General features: G+C 41.0%; 1 long non-coding RNA gene across 10 annotated transcripts in view; it reads left to right on the plus strand.

Annotated features, from left to right (window-relative positions):
• LOC135189651 (uncharacterized) overlaps positions 1-14,392 on the plus strand; it is a 137,013-nt gene that overhangs the window by 22,158 nt on the left and 100,463 nt on the right. The window contains exon 5 of one of the 10 annotated variants that reach the window (XR_010308201.1): positions 10,459-10,620. The exons of 7 other annotated variants lie outside the window; for them this stretch is intronic. This is a non-coding gene — a long non-coding RNA (uncharacterized LOC135189651). 2 more of the 10 variants (XR_010308202.1, XR_010308192.1) reach the window with 2 other exon arrangements.

Below are 14,392 nucleotides of genomic sequence, written 5' to 3' on the forward strand. Positions count from 1 at the left end.
CCATCTCCTTACCTATAAAATGGTTAAAGAGCCCATGTTGGAGAGTGGCTAACAAGCTGATTCTGAAAATGTGGAAGGGGAAGATCTAAATTCCCTAAATTCTTGCTTGCAATTGAGGAAAGCTTCTGCCTCCCTCATTTTTTTTCTTTCCCCCTCTTCAGTGTGTAAAAGTTTGTAGGACGGTGTTTTGGTTCTAGTTTAAGCATCCCAGAGACTCAAAGTATAGTTAACAGACCCAATACAATAGGATTCCTTCTCCCCTTCCATCTCCCTCCCCCCCTTTAGAAAGAAAGGAATTAGATGTAGAGAGGAAATGGGCAAAACACCCAAATAAATAGTCTTGCTTTGATTTGGAAGGTAAAAAAAGAAAATCTTTAACAATAAATAGAAGGTATCTAAGGTAGGGGAGTTACAACGAGTTATAGGGATGGGAAACAAGATACAAACCCACATACAACCAGATTGATGGCAATGGATGGAGGTAGATTCAGGAAGTGGTGGTCCACTGTGTGGTGGGATGGCCACGTGGTAAAACAGGAACAGCAGGGACAAGGGTGATGCTAGCAGGCAGGGAGGTGAAAGAGAGAAACAGGAAGTTCCTATGTTTTCATAAGGGCTTAGACAAGAAGTGGGAGTGGGTTAACCACTGTATCCGGGGTCAGGTTCACACCGTCCCCCAGGGAGCAATCAGGAGGACCTGGGATCAGGCTCAGATCCACCCCTCAACATGGTCAACCCTTTCCAGGTGGAAGCCCAGCAGCTTACTGCATGGGATGTGTGTTGAACTGGACATTTAATTTTACACTTCCATGAGTCTCTATGGAAGTGTAGGAGGACTGTTTCTGAAGGCAGGAGCAGTGTAAAAGCACAATACTACATAATGATACAAAAAGCTTCATGTAAGTGGATTTGGGTTCCAGTTAAAACTGAAGGTACCTTTTGGTAAAGCTTACATGTCAAAAGCACTAAAACTTCAGTTATAAAAAAACCCTAAAGACTATGAATGCTTTCCAACTACCTAAGCTGACTGCAAACCCAAATTCTTGGGGCTTCCTGTTTCTAGAAGTTCTGAGCACACCATTAGGACCAGCTCTTCCTTTATTTTGGCTCCAATCTTGTGTGTGTTTCCACCAGCAAAAAAAAAACCCACCAACAAACACTGGAAATGAAATGGGAATTAACAGTTGAAGGTAGGAGCCTTTTAAAAAATATAACCCAACCCAAAGCACTTCTTTTTTAGTTTTGGATGAAAACTCCACCTTACCCTTTTGTATACTCTTAATTTCTAGCTCCCTTTCCTGTGCTGTTACACTGCATTGCTCCGTCATAATGAAATTAGGGAGTATTTGCAAAGAAATTCTTACTGGGTTTTGTGACTGGGAGACATTTGTTTCACTTGGTGAGAAAAATGGAGGAGAAGTGAGGATGTGGACAGTGGAAGCACTATTTCTGGTAGTGATTAGGGAGATTTTAATGGGTATGGAGGAAGATATCTAGGAAAGAAATGATAAAATTGAGTTCATAATTGGCACACACATGTCTTAAAAGGAGGGATCAGCAGATTTTGTTTGCCCTTCCTTTGGCAAATGAGTAAGGGTTTTTCTGTCCTCTGATTTCCCAACTAGAACTTGCCCAACACTGGGTAAGATTTGCTCTTACGCTGTACTGTCAATGTTCTAATGTAGGTACAGATTTATCAGCAAAGGGAGATTGCTTATACTGCTTACCCCGATTCCCTGAGGAAAAGAACACTGGCAGCCTACCCTGTATCCATGTTTTTGTAACTATAATTAAGGTTATGCTTGGATTTTTTTTTTTTTTTGGCATAGGAATGAGCACAAAACAACACAACTTTAAACTGCTAATCTATATGACATTTAAGTTTTGTCTTGGAGGAAAGTACCTCCCTGCCCTCCCATCTTGACTTCTTAATCTCTATCTGGGAAAAAGTGTCTGCTCTTTTCCTGACATCACTTCTGGTGATGGGTGCTGACTTTTCCCATTTTAACCTTTAATAAATGGGAAGAATGCAGAAGCTTGGTTGATAGGAGCAGGGACAGGAAGGAGGCATAGCACTGCCATATTCCTCTGTACTATCAGTTCTAGCTGCTGCTCTCTTTTTGCTATATCATCCGTGATCAGAAGCACAAACATGATTATTTAAATGTGTGTGAAGCAGCAGAGGAGGCATATTTAGAGGCAGAAATATTTCCATTACTTCAATATATTGATGTCAACCTGCCAGTAACTTTTCAGTTAACTTTTCAGCCACTTGCCACCAAGCTTATATTTAGCCCAGGATACAGCTACTGCCTTGAAACAAACTGTTCATTTATCTTTTAAATGTTCATTACATCACTTCTAGGATTTTATAATAAAGAGACTGCTAGAGAAAGTAGAAGGACTCAATCTAGCAAAACAAGGACAGTGTGTTCCGTTCCTTAAGCTCAAACATAGACTAGTCTCCTGCGTTTGCTTCCCCCCTCTGTAAATATGTAAAACCAGACTGGATTATTAAGTTTACCCTCTTCAGTCACGCTGGTAACACTGATCCATATGTCAGCCTCCCAGAGTTCTGCAAAAGAGAAAGATTAGTAAGGAAATAAAGTTCAAGGGTCGAGCTTTAGTAAACAACCAAAGCAAAAGAAAGTTCATTGAGGTGGAATTGCTTAAAACAGGCATGTTAAGTAGCCATTCACATTTCAAACTTTGGATTTATAGTGCAAATAGGCAGAGAGGGAAAACAAGCCAGGCAATGTGTCTCTAATTCAGACATCCCAGTGAAGGATAAAAAAACTTGGATACTTCTAAGCTTTCCTGTGCTCTTGAGATGTTGGTCTGTCCTCCAGCCAGCCTTCTGCCTCTGGGTCTTTTCTCACTCACTACTTCTTACGTTGTGTAGGACTGGCTTCAGCGGGGTGCTTGCTCCTATCCTTATTGATAGTCCTCTCTAAGAGATAATGGTAATGCTTTTTTCATTAAGGGAAAGTGAGATTGCATTCCTCCCAAGGGACAAACAGATGGCCTGCCAGCCTTTTGGTCATGCATAACCTTTTGCAGGAGAAGGAGTTGCACAGATAATGCTCATGACCGTATGAGTAATATGATCTGTAGCTGCATCCCCGAAATGAAGGGGAGCCACAGGGCTCGAGAGAGACAAAAACACTCTGGGCCTATCCTTAGCAACTGCCATCTTGCACCTTTCACTTCATTCCTAATTACCTCATGTGTGCTGCTCTTCTCTTGAGTAGCTGAATGAAGTCCTTGGCCAGTGGATTGTATTTTATTTTCAGAACACAGTGGATATACAGATTTCTGAGGACTGTGTAGATTTTGAGCTGTAAGAGTGGTTTCTTTTTGAAGCTCAGGAGCACAGACAGAACTAGCTTGTTGTTGGCGAGAGTATTTGGGAGCTCCTACTGGTTTAAAAGGAATTGTGGATCACAGGAGGTGAAGAGGAAAGAAATCCAGTCTTCCTTTCAGAGTTATACATCTCTAATTCCTTTTGATGTTTTGCTTAGGGTTTGATTAAATGTTTGGATGTACATTGGACTACCTAATCAGAGGCAGATGGCAGGGACTTTGTACTGGTGCTTTGCGCTTACATCTGCCTCTGTAATCTTACAGACCAAGACACAAGGACATGGTGGCACCTGCCATTCATGAACAAGAAGGTATTTAAGGCCAGGTTCTTGCTGCTTTTAAGCTTTTCAGAGGCTCTTCTCCAGGTACACTAAATTCTTTATTAGTTCATTGTACTGAAACAACAGCGCAAAAATAGTCTCTTAGTATTAATATTTACAGTTGTGGTTACAGGGGAAAAGTACCTAACATTCATCACTCCAGACTGATGTCAGCAGGGTATTTCAGTCAGAGGCGTACTTTAACCATAATCTCAGACCCAGATAACCTAGATCTGAACATCTCTCAAATGTCAGGATGTTTAATCCTACTGTGACTTTGACAGTGACTCTATTTCATAATGAGTCAGACACTCAGATCCTCTCATATATAAAAGTCCCAGATCTAACTCCCTGCCTTGCTGTTATTTCTAGATTTAAATCTAGCTCAGAATTGAGACCTAAGCTGCACCTATGCATCTGTATTAAACCATGTCCCAAGTTCCTAGGCACTGTAGTAGTCTTGCAATAGTCCCTGGCACTCTTCTCACCCAGGACAAGCAGCATTCTCAGGCAGTTTCCAGGCACAGCATGGGGTTTAGCACACACTAGGGACCATACTTGCTATGGCAATTTGGATGACCCTGTTTTGGATGCTAAGAGAACTGAGTAGAAGAGATGAGGCTGCACTGTGCCAGCTGATCTCAGGCCTTGGCAAGTTTCCTTTGCTGGTTTAGATATAGCCTCAGGGTTTTCATCTTTGGCTGTGTGATTTGTTAGGAAATGTTTTCCTCTGGATAAGACAGCAAGATGAATCACTTTCTCTTTGTTTATGACTTGCAACTGTGTAGAAGCTAAAGATCTCATGATACTTTCCAACAGAAAACCAGGAAGCACCTACACATCCTTAGTTATGTTTTTGTCTTGATTGGTAGTATTTGAAATTAACTGCTTTAATTATAGTGCTGTTACTGTTTGGTTCTTTATGTTTCAGGGTGATTTGCCATACCAGAAGGATGGTGGGCCAGTGAAAACTCAATTCTGTGCCTTTTGTTTCTTGTTTCCATGGGATATTTAGTTCAAAATTAATACAATCTCTTTCTGAATCATTTCATGAAAGATCTGTTTTTTAATGCCTAATACTGTTTAAAGCAAGAGATGCCATTGAAACACTGCTCAAGATGTACTACTGAGGGATCACAGGGTCAATCAGAACATTTACCTATTTGTGGCAATACAGTGGGGTAGGCAAATTGAAGTTCACCTTTTTGTATTCCACAGTGAATTTGGGTTATTCTATGTAATATATGGATATTTTGAGAGCCTGTGCTTCATTTGATCAGTCTGTTCTTCAGTAATTGTGGACTTTCCAGTGCAAGCCATGGTTGAGCCATGTATTGATAAAAACCTGATAAGGAGCTGTGGATATCTGGGGTTTTTTCATACCTAACAGGCCTTGAAAAGGCAGTCTTGTATGAAATGTCAAATGCCCATTTGTTTAAAAATTGTCAATAGGCACCAAGTGCCTGGCAGCTGCCATACACAATGCTCTCATCTCCTGTCACTGCATGCTTGGGCACCTAGAGATGATTGATTTACTACTATGCTCACTGCTGTGGAAGAAGCTTTTAGACATATTTGTGATTTCAGTGCTGTATCCCTGTTGCCTTTCTGCAGGCTTGTCTGAACACCTGAAAAGATGTTTTTTGGGTGGTGGTGGGTTTTCTTTAACTTGCACTCAAGTTATGCTAAGTTAAAAATCCAACCTGAACCCGATCCTTTGCTGCTTCTGGAGGTAAAAGCATGTAAAGTTACTGCTATACTTCAGCAAATTCCTCATATTTTCTATTTCCAGCTTTAACTTCAGAGACCTGCAATTCCTTGGTTCTGAAATGAGTGATATTTGACCAGCATCCTTCTTTATACAGAACTATTGTCTATTAGCAATAGATAAAAACAAACAAAAAAAGGTCTCTAAAACGCCCATGTGTTTCTTCTACCTGATCTCTCACTGCACTGTGAGCAAAGCTAGGCAAGCTCCCCTCAAATTGGCAGGACAGAGCTCCTTGTTGAATTGGCTTTGTAGCTGCTGGGGCGATAAGGAACAAAATGAAAGAGGCTTCTCCTTTTTGCACAAACATCTACTGAACACTCATGTGCAGCCTGTATGACTGGTAATTACTGCATATCTTCCTCCAACATTACTTCATGTCTGAGTTGTCTCCTACTGCTGAAGCTTTCAAGTTGTTATGGAGGGAGGTTAGACATTCAGGAAGGTTTCCAAGGTGAGGTGTGAAGCACTGGTTTGTGTATACAGGTTTCAGAAACGCCTCCCAAAGCATTTGGTCATCCACATTTTGCCAGAGTGGGTGGTTCTGGATGCCCCTAACCTTATTTTGTGCAGTCAGATACTGAGGGTTTCCCTTAGATCATGCCACTGGGTGAAAACAGAAAGTGTATGCTTCACCTTTTCATCTTTCTTTTGTTTGCTTTTCCTCCTTCCGTGTCATAAATTGATGGTCTCTGGCAGAAAGGTAATAGCATCAGGTAGTAGTAGTATCATCTGATGCTCCCAAATCCTTTGATTGTCTGGCAGTAGCTTAAAGTGCAGCTCTAGACTGCAAAATTGTTCTAAAAATGTCACTGCAGTATTCTGTGCCTATCATCTCTAAATTATTTCCATATCAGATGTCTTTTGTGAGCAATGGAATAGACATTTAATTTTGTTCCTGCCTGTCAGCCCCTGTGGACATGACCTGGACTTCAAGTTCACACTAGATTCTTTGCTTCACCCATGTAGTTGCCAGTAATGGACCACTTGACAGGCCAAGCCTTCAGTTATACCATAGCAACCTTTGAACCTGACCTCACTGCCACCTTTAAAGCTTGGTATTTGCTGCAGTTTTGCTCAGGTGACTAGACCATATTAAACAGCTCTGATGCATGGCAACAAGAAATACAAAATTTGCACCCCATGTCTTGGCCACTTTGGATATGGAAAAAGAGGTGGAAAGCAGAAATTCTTTCAGTTTTGCTCTTTAAACTAGACCCCCCAAGTCTATGGGGGAAAACGTCATTTTTTGTGCAGTATCTTCAGATCAAAATTGTGCTCTGCAGATGAGTACTTCCCATGTGACACAGTCCTAAGCAATTTGTTTTCCTTTTTCATGTCATTTTTGAATAGCATACAGTACTTGGTCTCATTTTTTTCCAGATGATATCTTGTAGTGCCCTCAACTCTTAGGCCAGAATATGTACGTATCTTTTGATAGCTACACTTTCCTATCTCTTTCTAGGTTGAACATTTGCAGTTGAAACTGCCCTGCACTTCATTTCTTTACTTGAAATACAAAAATGCTTTATGTGTATCTACATACAACAACATAGATAGTAAAGATGTATTAAAGTCTGCATGCTGCAACATCTTTTTTATGGCTGATTCCACAAACCAAATCTCCAACACTCACAAATGGTAACATTGGTAGCACATCCCAGCAGTACTGCTTTGACTACTGAAGAAGGCAGCAATATGATAGCACGTGGATGCAATTCAAAATAACTTATTTATTGCTGGATATTTTGACCAGTGAGGGGAAAAAAGAACAAAATATAAATCAAGGTGGTGTTGTTTTTGGTAAATAAGAATCTGGCAGACCGTGTCTGACTTTCTCCATTCAGGATGACCAGGTAGACTAATATGGGCTGACCAGCTCTTGGCCAAATTGTTTTTATCTAAGGATGCATGGAAGAAACAGCAACTGATATCCTGAATTCTGCCTTCTACAGAAGGCCACCACTATTACATACAGGAGAAACAAATACAATGTATAGGGATAAATTGAGCAGTTCCAGAAAATCATGCCTGGTTTCAATTCAAAAGGTTTAGTTCAGTTCAAACCAGCTGCAGACCTTCCATGGTGGCTTCCAGACTGGCTAACCTCCCAGGCATTTCTTTGAAGGTGGGTTCAGGCTCACTCTTAATACATGAGATGAATTCCAAGGTATATTTAGCAGCATTTACTTTCAAGTGGACCTCTAAGGAAGTAGCTGTTAAATAATGTTGCCCAGTGCAAGGGAACAGAGATTAATTGGCTTCTATTAAGATCATTGTGTATCTGTGGGGCCCAACTTTGTACAGGGGCAACTTTATCACAGGGACTATGTTGTGTATTGGCTGAATAACTTGATGTAAAGAAAGCCCCTGAAGCACAGAGCTTATCAAAATGAATGCAGAGGAATGGGTTAGGCTTCATTCTGCAGTAACTTCAAAGATACAGAGGCTGTGGGAGAAGAGGGATGTCAAGTCTGCCAGGGCTTTGGCCACTGCTTTCTTCCTTACTCCTCCCAAGCACAGAACCATCACATCTGTTGTGATGGCAGTAACACAGGCATCTGCAGGTCACATTTCAGCTGTACAGACTGAATTGACTATTTCATGATATAAATGGCTACTGAGCAGTAGTGGCAATGGAAATGGGTTCTGCCACTCATACTGTTTCTAATCCCTGTTCTTCTGACAGGGACAAAATAAAAGGGAAAGGGAATGTGAAAGGGTCTATCACCAGATTGCTGCACAAAGTGGTGCAGAGTGCTACAACAATGTTTATGTTCTGTGATGGTCCTCTGGCAAGGACTTGCCTAACTTACTGGTGGCTCCATCAGTTATGAGCAAAGCACTCATCCCAAATGCACAGCTATAAAATTTTTATCGCACATTGCCAAGTGTGGTATGCAATAAAGTTTTTATAATCGTGCATTTGGGATGACCACATTGCATCATCATCACCTATTTTGCCCATAAAGATTTTGGCTTCCTGTTGCTCTCAGGCAGCTAGCAGTTACAGATGGTTCTTAGACTAGCTAGAAGATGCTAGCTTGTTGTTGTTGTTGTCAGCATGAATTTAATGTACTCCTTTTGTTTCATTAAGTTCCAGAGTTAGGCTGCCAGGGAAGTGGAATAGTGCAGTCAATATATGACTGGATTTGCTTTCTAGTTATATCAATCACACTGTCTCAGCCCATTATTAAACATTTATGCTGTGGTAATGTTTGCATAGTACAGCTGATATACAAGCCCAGAGCAATGTGCATGGAGTGCCTGTTGTGGGGTCTGGTTTATGTGCTGTCACTCCTTGGGGAGTCTGTAAGTTTAAAAGCTAAAACACTAATACATACAAAAAAAATTCTTCTCATGACTTTTTCCTTACTTCTTGGCTACTTTTTGGCACAGATGAGCTAGTGATTCTGGTCCTCTGAGCCCAGGAATATTTGGCCTGGAGTGGAAAAAGCAATGGAGTTCTCCCTTCATGGGAGAATGGATTCATGCATGAATGGATTTTGGTTTAAACAGTATGACACCACACCATCTGACCAGGTTTCACCATCCAAAAGGTACAAAACCTTGAAATACGATCACTCTTGCAGAACATGCTTGCTTTTCAAATTTAGTAAGCCTAGTTTGCTTTTAAAGTATACTAGTAACAAATAAAGCTGTTCTGGAATAACTAGTGATTAAATGCAGAGAGAAAGGCCCTTCAAATTTAGAACAAAGCTGGTGAAATGAGTTTTCAGACTGCAGTCACGTTACATCCAAATGGGGACAAAACAGTGCATGTATGAAAAATATTTGAACCAGTGTTCTGGTTCAGGTAATGAGCATGCCTTAGCTTCTACCCATAGTTTAATCAATTATATTAGCTTAAATATTAGCACTGACAGAGGAGACTGGGCTATAAATCAGTGCCAAAATGCATTAACTAAACAGGGCAAAATAATGTTCCAATCAAGAGTTCCACTCTTCTCTTGGGTTTTGAATAATTATTCAAAACTGGGGATAAATACATGAGAAAAAAGTTTTAATCCTCTGTTATTAGGAAGTCAGGCCCACAAACAGCTGGAGATTCCTTGCTTGGGGAACATGCATTTACAGCAGGTTTCAGCAGACTTGAACAAGTCCCTCTTTAACCAAAACTGTTATGGTTGATGATCATCAGCATGTAAGAAAAGGAAAGTGATGTTTTCTATTGTCACACATTTATTCATTGTCACCTGTTTCTGACAGCAGGTAGAATCTGACTGAGTTGCTGCCATACGTTCTCACCTGCTGAACAAATAGGCAAGCTGACACTCTGCAGTGTGAACTTACACATGCAAATGGTGTTGTAGTCCACTGGGTGGAATGCAGAGCCATGTATTTGTGCCTGATGTGCTAAATGAGCAGCACTTTCTCTTGAGGAATAGGTCTAGTCATTCAGCATGTAACATTTGGCTGTTATTGAATGAGTTCTAGAAGCAAAATCTGGAGACTTAATTGATTTTAGGCTGGAGGCTTGCAAACTTTCAGGGAAGTAATAAAATGTTACAGAAAGCTATCCTTTGCTGTATGTCTAGTGCTGTCTGGTGGTGAGAACTGTCTGTAATTGATGCTTGAGTTTTAATGAGCAACCCCCTGTATACTTTTTTATGCTTTGAGGTTACTGTTCATGTGTGTTTAGTAATGGTGAAAAATGTCTTCCAGGTGCAGCATAATGTAAGTGTGGAAGACAAAGCTCTGAGGGACAGAGCTGAGTTTTGCAGCTGACAGCTGCATGTGTGATGTTTCCTGCTGGAGCAGCTTAATACAGTCCACAATCAATTAATTACAGTTGCAGTTTGTGGAGCATGCAGTAAAGATTGTCAGATGCAGTAAGAAAGTAGTTTTGCAAAGGCATAGATGGAGAAGTGTGTATTACATACTTTCAGAATGGGCTACATGTGTCAATAGTATCTTAGATTATCAGAAGGGGAAAAAAATGACCTCATGTGCTCTTCTGCATCTTCTTTCTTTTGACATTTGTAGGCCCAAACAGTGAAAATAATTTGAGTGCATCTCTTCTTTGACTGATGTCTGGATGAAAAGAGCATTTTAGAGTTCACTGCTCGTGTCAGTGAGTTTCAGATCAAATCAGATCCAATTTACACAGAAAATTTGAAGACTACTTTGATATAGGTTTATGTTATCTATTTTCTTGCATGAACATGACATTACATATCACTGAATTGAAGAAACTAAATTCTGAGCCTAGAAAAAAATAATTCATGTGTGGAATAACTCTTCTTCCCCCCCCCCCCCCCCCCCCCCCCCCCCCCCGCCCTTTTTGCCCATCCATCAACATCCTTTAATAAGGAATTCTACAGACGAAATGCCCTGATCATTTTGCTTTGACTTCGTTAACTGTGCTGGCTGTCTTCAAAGAGGGCACTCACTCTCCCACAGAGAACTAGTTCTAAAGTGTTGAAAGAAGTTTAAAGAGGCAAAAACAACACCCAATTTACAGATGTTGCAAGCATCCAGCTGGGCAACTCCATCTCTAAGTGGTGTGGATTTATGTCTCCGTTTCCAGCTCTGCAGCTTGATCTGACAATAGATATCATCTCTCAAATCATTCCAGTGGCAACCTATATATTAGAGTTATGGTTTTGAGATTCTCTCTAGGATTTCCCAATCCACTCAAAACAACTCCTAGTGTGTTATGTTTCCAGAACAAGCTGGTTTGTGTGCCCAGAGTGCAGAGATTCAGCACCAGGAAGCACTGCACCATGTAGGGAACTGGGATTTCTCTATTCGAGGCTGAGAAGTGCCGAGAGGATGGTGTGCCAGAGGCTGGCTCAAGCAGCTGATTTGGATATTGGCTGCTTTGTCAACAGTTGTATTGGCCAAACTGTCTCCAGTAGAGATCTGGCCTCGAACAGCTATTGTGGAACCTTTTTTTCAATTAGCTCTCCAAAGGGATGCTTCGTGCCACACTGAGAGCCCATTTGTGTGGTGTTCAGAGCAGTCTAAACTGTCACTTCCCCAACAATCAGTGTAGGAAAAGGCCAGAAACAACCTAGAGAAAATGTTGTACCTATAATTCAAATCTGGACTTGCTTCACTCTAACTTGTAGCCTTGACAGTCTTCCAGATAATCAGACGAAAGATGGAACAAAGGAAGTCTGCAGTTCATGTCTTTAGACTGCTCTTATGGAATTGAAAGTCTCCCTATGAAGTACAGCTTGAATCAACATCATAAATATCCAATCTTGCAAACACATCTTAATTTGTTTGGCACTAACCTGTGGTCAGTCTCTGGCTTTCTTGTGGGCTACAGTGTTTAAGTCCTTTTAGTTGATGCCAATTGATAACTTTCATCATTCCTGTTTTGTTTTCTCTATTCATGATCCTTTTTGTGCCAAGACTTCTACTTAAGGTCTGTAAGGTATTTTATGAGGTATAAAGTAGCCTTGGTACACAGTTATAAGGGAAATACCAATACTTTACATCCACTCAGATCTGTGATGAACAGGAAGCAAGAGATGCCCGCTGGCAACCAGCTACAATTTCCCCTTTGCTGTGCACTGCAATGCTGTATTCCTACCACTGTGTAGCGTTCTGTGAGACTTTAAATTGCTCTTGTGAATGTGGTTTGGGATCATGTCTGTTTATCAAGCAGCAGTCGGTTTTCTTCTTTCATCTATTTGCAAAATTCTTCTTTCTAGGTAAGACCTGCTTTGTTGCAGGAGGGGGCTCTTGGTGCATTTTGTAGCTGAGGTTGGGTGAGAAGCAGGCAGTTTCTTGATCTTGGTGTCTGATGTGAACTTGCCTTAATCTGGGAAGCCCTGGGTGTAAAAGCAGTAAGTAAAACCTCTCTTAGTGTTTACTGGTTGCTAGGGTTCTATAAAAGCTGGATTTTCTGGGTTAATGGCTTCATAAATTAGATGGGTCAGTTCAGTTTCTTGAGAGCTACTGAAGTGAGAGGCCCCCAGGCACATGCTTTATTTACACCTCCACTACAAGTGGAGTCGTTTCAGGTACTTTTGGAAGAACCAGGAGATAAAAGTTCCTTCTGAGTTTTCTCTCCTCTCTCCAAATGAAAGCTGTGTTTCTATTCACAATTATAATTCCTTCACCCAACCTTGTTGATAACAAGTCCTCCATCTGATTCTTTCTTGGAGCTTTTTTGTTAATATGCTGGCATTGCATTGGATATTATTTTTACTTAATGTTCTGGTTCGAGGCTAATTAGAATATTGTAATGTGAGAAATTAGTTTATTTGCTGTGGAAAGAAAATAAGGTGATGTCTAAACTACCCATTCATTCTGCTGGGATACATAAACATAGATATGACAGCTTCTGCCTAGCTTTTGCCATCTTAACTCTTCTGCCCAACCTTGCACATTTTCCAACTAATTATTCTGCTTCTAACAGCTCTTGGTGACCTTTCCAGATCACCTTGCATGTAAGGGAGATTCTGAGATAAGGAAGGAGGTAGAAAGGAAGTGGAGGGTGGTTGGGAGCCCCTCATGGGCACTTGGATTGTCTTGGATTTCTGTATGCCTTCTAACTTGTATCTAACTGTATGTAGTTGTGAATACTTATAATACATTGTATATGTATGCTCATAAATTGTGCTAAGTTGTGAATATAAAGCTTCATTCTTTAACTTCCAGCCAGTTACAAGAGAGGTGTCATGGGAAGTCAAAGTATTGGGAAGGTTATTCTGCATCATGTGAGCTGTCTTCATTGTCTTCTTTCTTTTGAATGACTGCAGGATGAGGAATTAGCTTGTTTTCAAAGCATGGTGCTCACCAATGCCTCCCAATATACACTGGTAACCTGTTGAATCCACTTGGTGTTTGGAAGCTCTTGCATTAAATAGAAGTTGTTATATATGCATTGTTGAGCATCCTGTGTATCCTTAACACATGGATACAAGAACTGCCTTGGTTTGAGAAGCAAAGTGAAGAAAAGTGCTTAAGAGAAGAGCAAGCATCTGGTAGCTCTACAGATTGAGCCACCATTCCAGCTCACAGCCTTCCTGAACCACATCTCTGGTATTTTCTTGTTTGACTGATTCCCCTCTAAACACATGTGAATTTAGTAGCTTTGTGCATTCCGATATAAGGCATTCCTTGGTTCTCCTCCCCTTTCACAAGGAGTGCTTCTGCCACTCTTGCTTTGAGTTTTCCATTGGTTCACCAGTTGGAGCTGGTGAACTCTGACCATTTTTGTTCCTTGTGCACTTTGTCACAGCTGGTCTCTGGCTATGGCTAGTCATTTCAGCTCTTCATTGTAATGGGAACCATGCTGAAATTAGCTTCAGATAATTCCTGTGGTTGCCTCCATTAGTGTTTTGCTTCTTTCTTGTCTCCAAGCTCTTGTTCGATATAGGGAATGGAACAATAATCTTCCTGAAGATGTCTATGTGGTGATGTATCAGGGTTAACCCTCGTAGGCAGCTCAGCACTGTGTAGCTCCTGACTCACTTCCCTTAAGTGGGATGGAGAAGAGAATCACAAGAGTGAAAGTAGGAGAACTTGTGTATTGAGTTAAAGACTTCTGAACAGGTAAAGTGAAAGCTGCAAGGACAAGCAAAGCAAAATGAATTCATTCCTACCTGCAAGCACATGTTTAGCCATCTCCAGGAAAGCAGGGCACTCTCCTGTTACTTGGGAATGTTTGGAGTAGTAACATTTCTTTTCCGCCTTCCTCCCCCCTCCCTAGACTTACTAATGAGCACAAAATCATATGATATGGAATATTCCTTTGGTCACTTGAGGTGACTTGTCCCAGCTGTGCTCCCTCCCAACTTCTTGTGCCCTCCCAGCATACTTGCTGGTGAGGTGGTGAGAAGCAGAAAAGGCCGTCAGTGAAAACATCTGTTATCAGTGCTGCTTTTATCAAGAATCCAAAACACACAGCATGAAACCAGCTACTATGAAGTAAACTAAATCTGTCTCAGCTAGAACTGTA

Source organism: Pogoniulus pusillus, chromosome 33 (genome assembly GCF_015220805.1).
Source record: "Pogoniulus pusillus isolate bPogPus1 chromosome 33, bPogPus1.pri, whole genome shotgun sequence".
NCBI lineage: Eukaryota > Metazoa > Chordata > Aves > Piciformes > Lybiidae > Pogoniulus > Pogoniulus pusillus.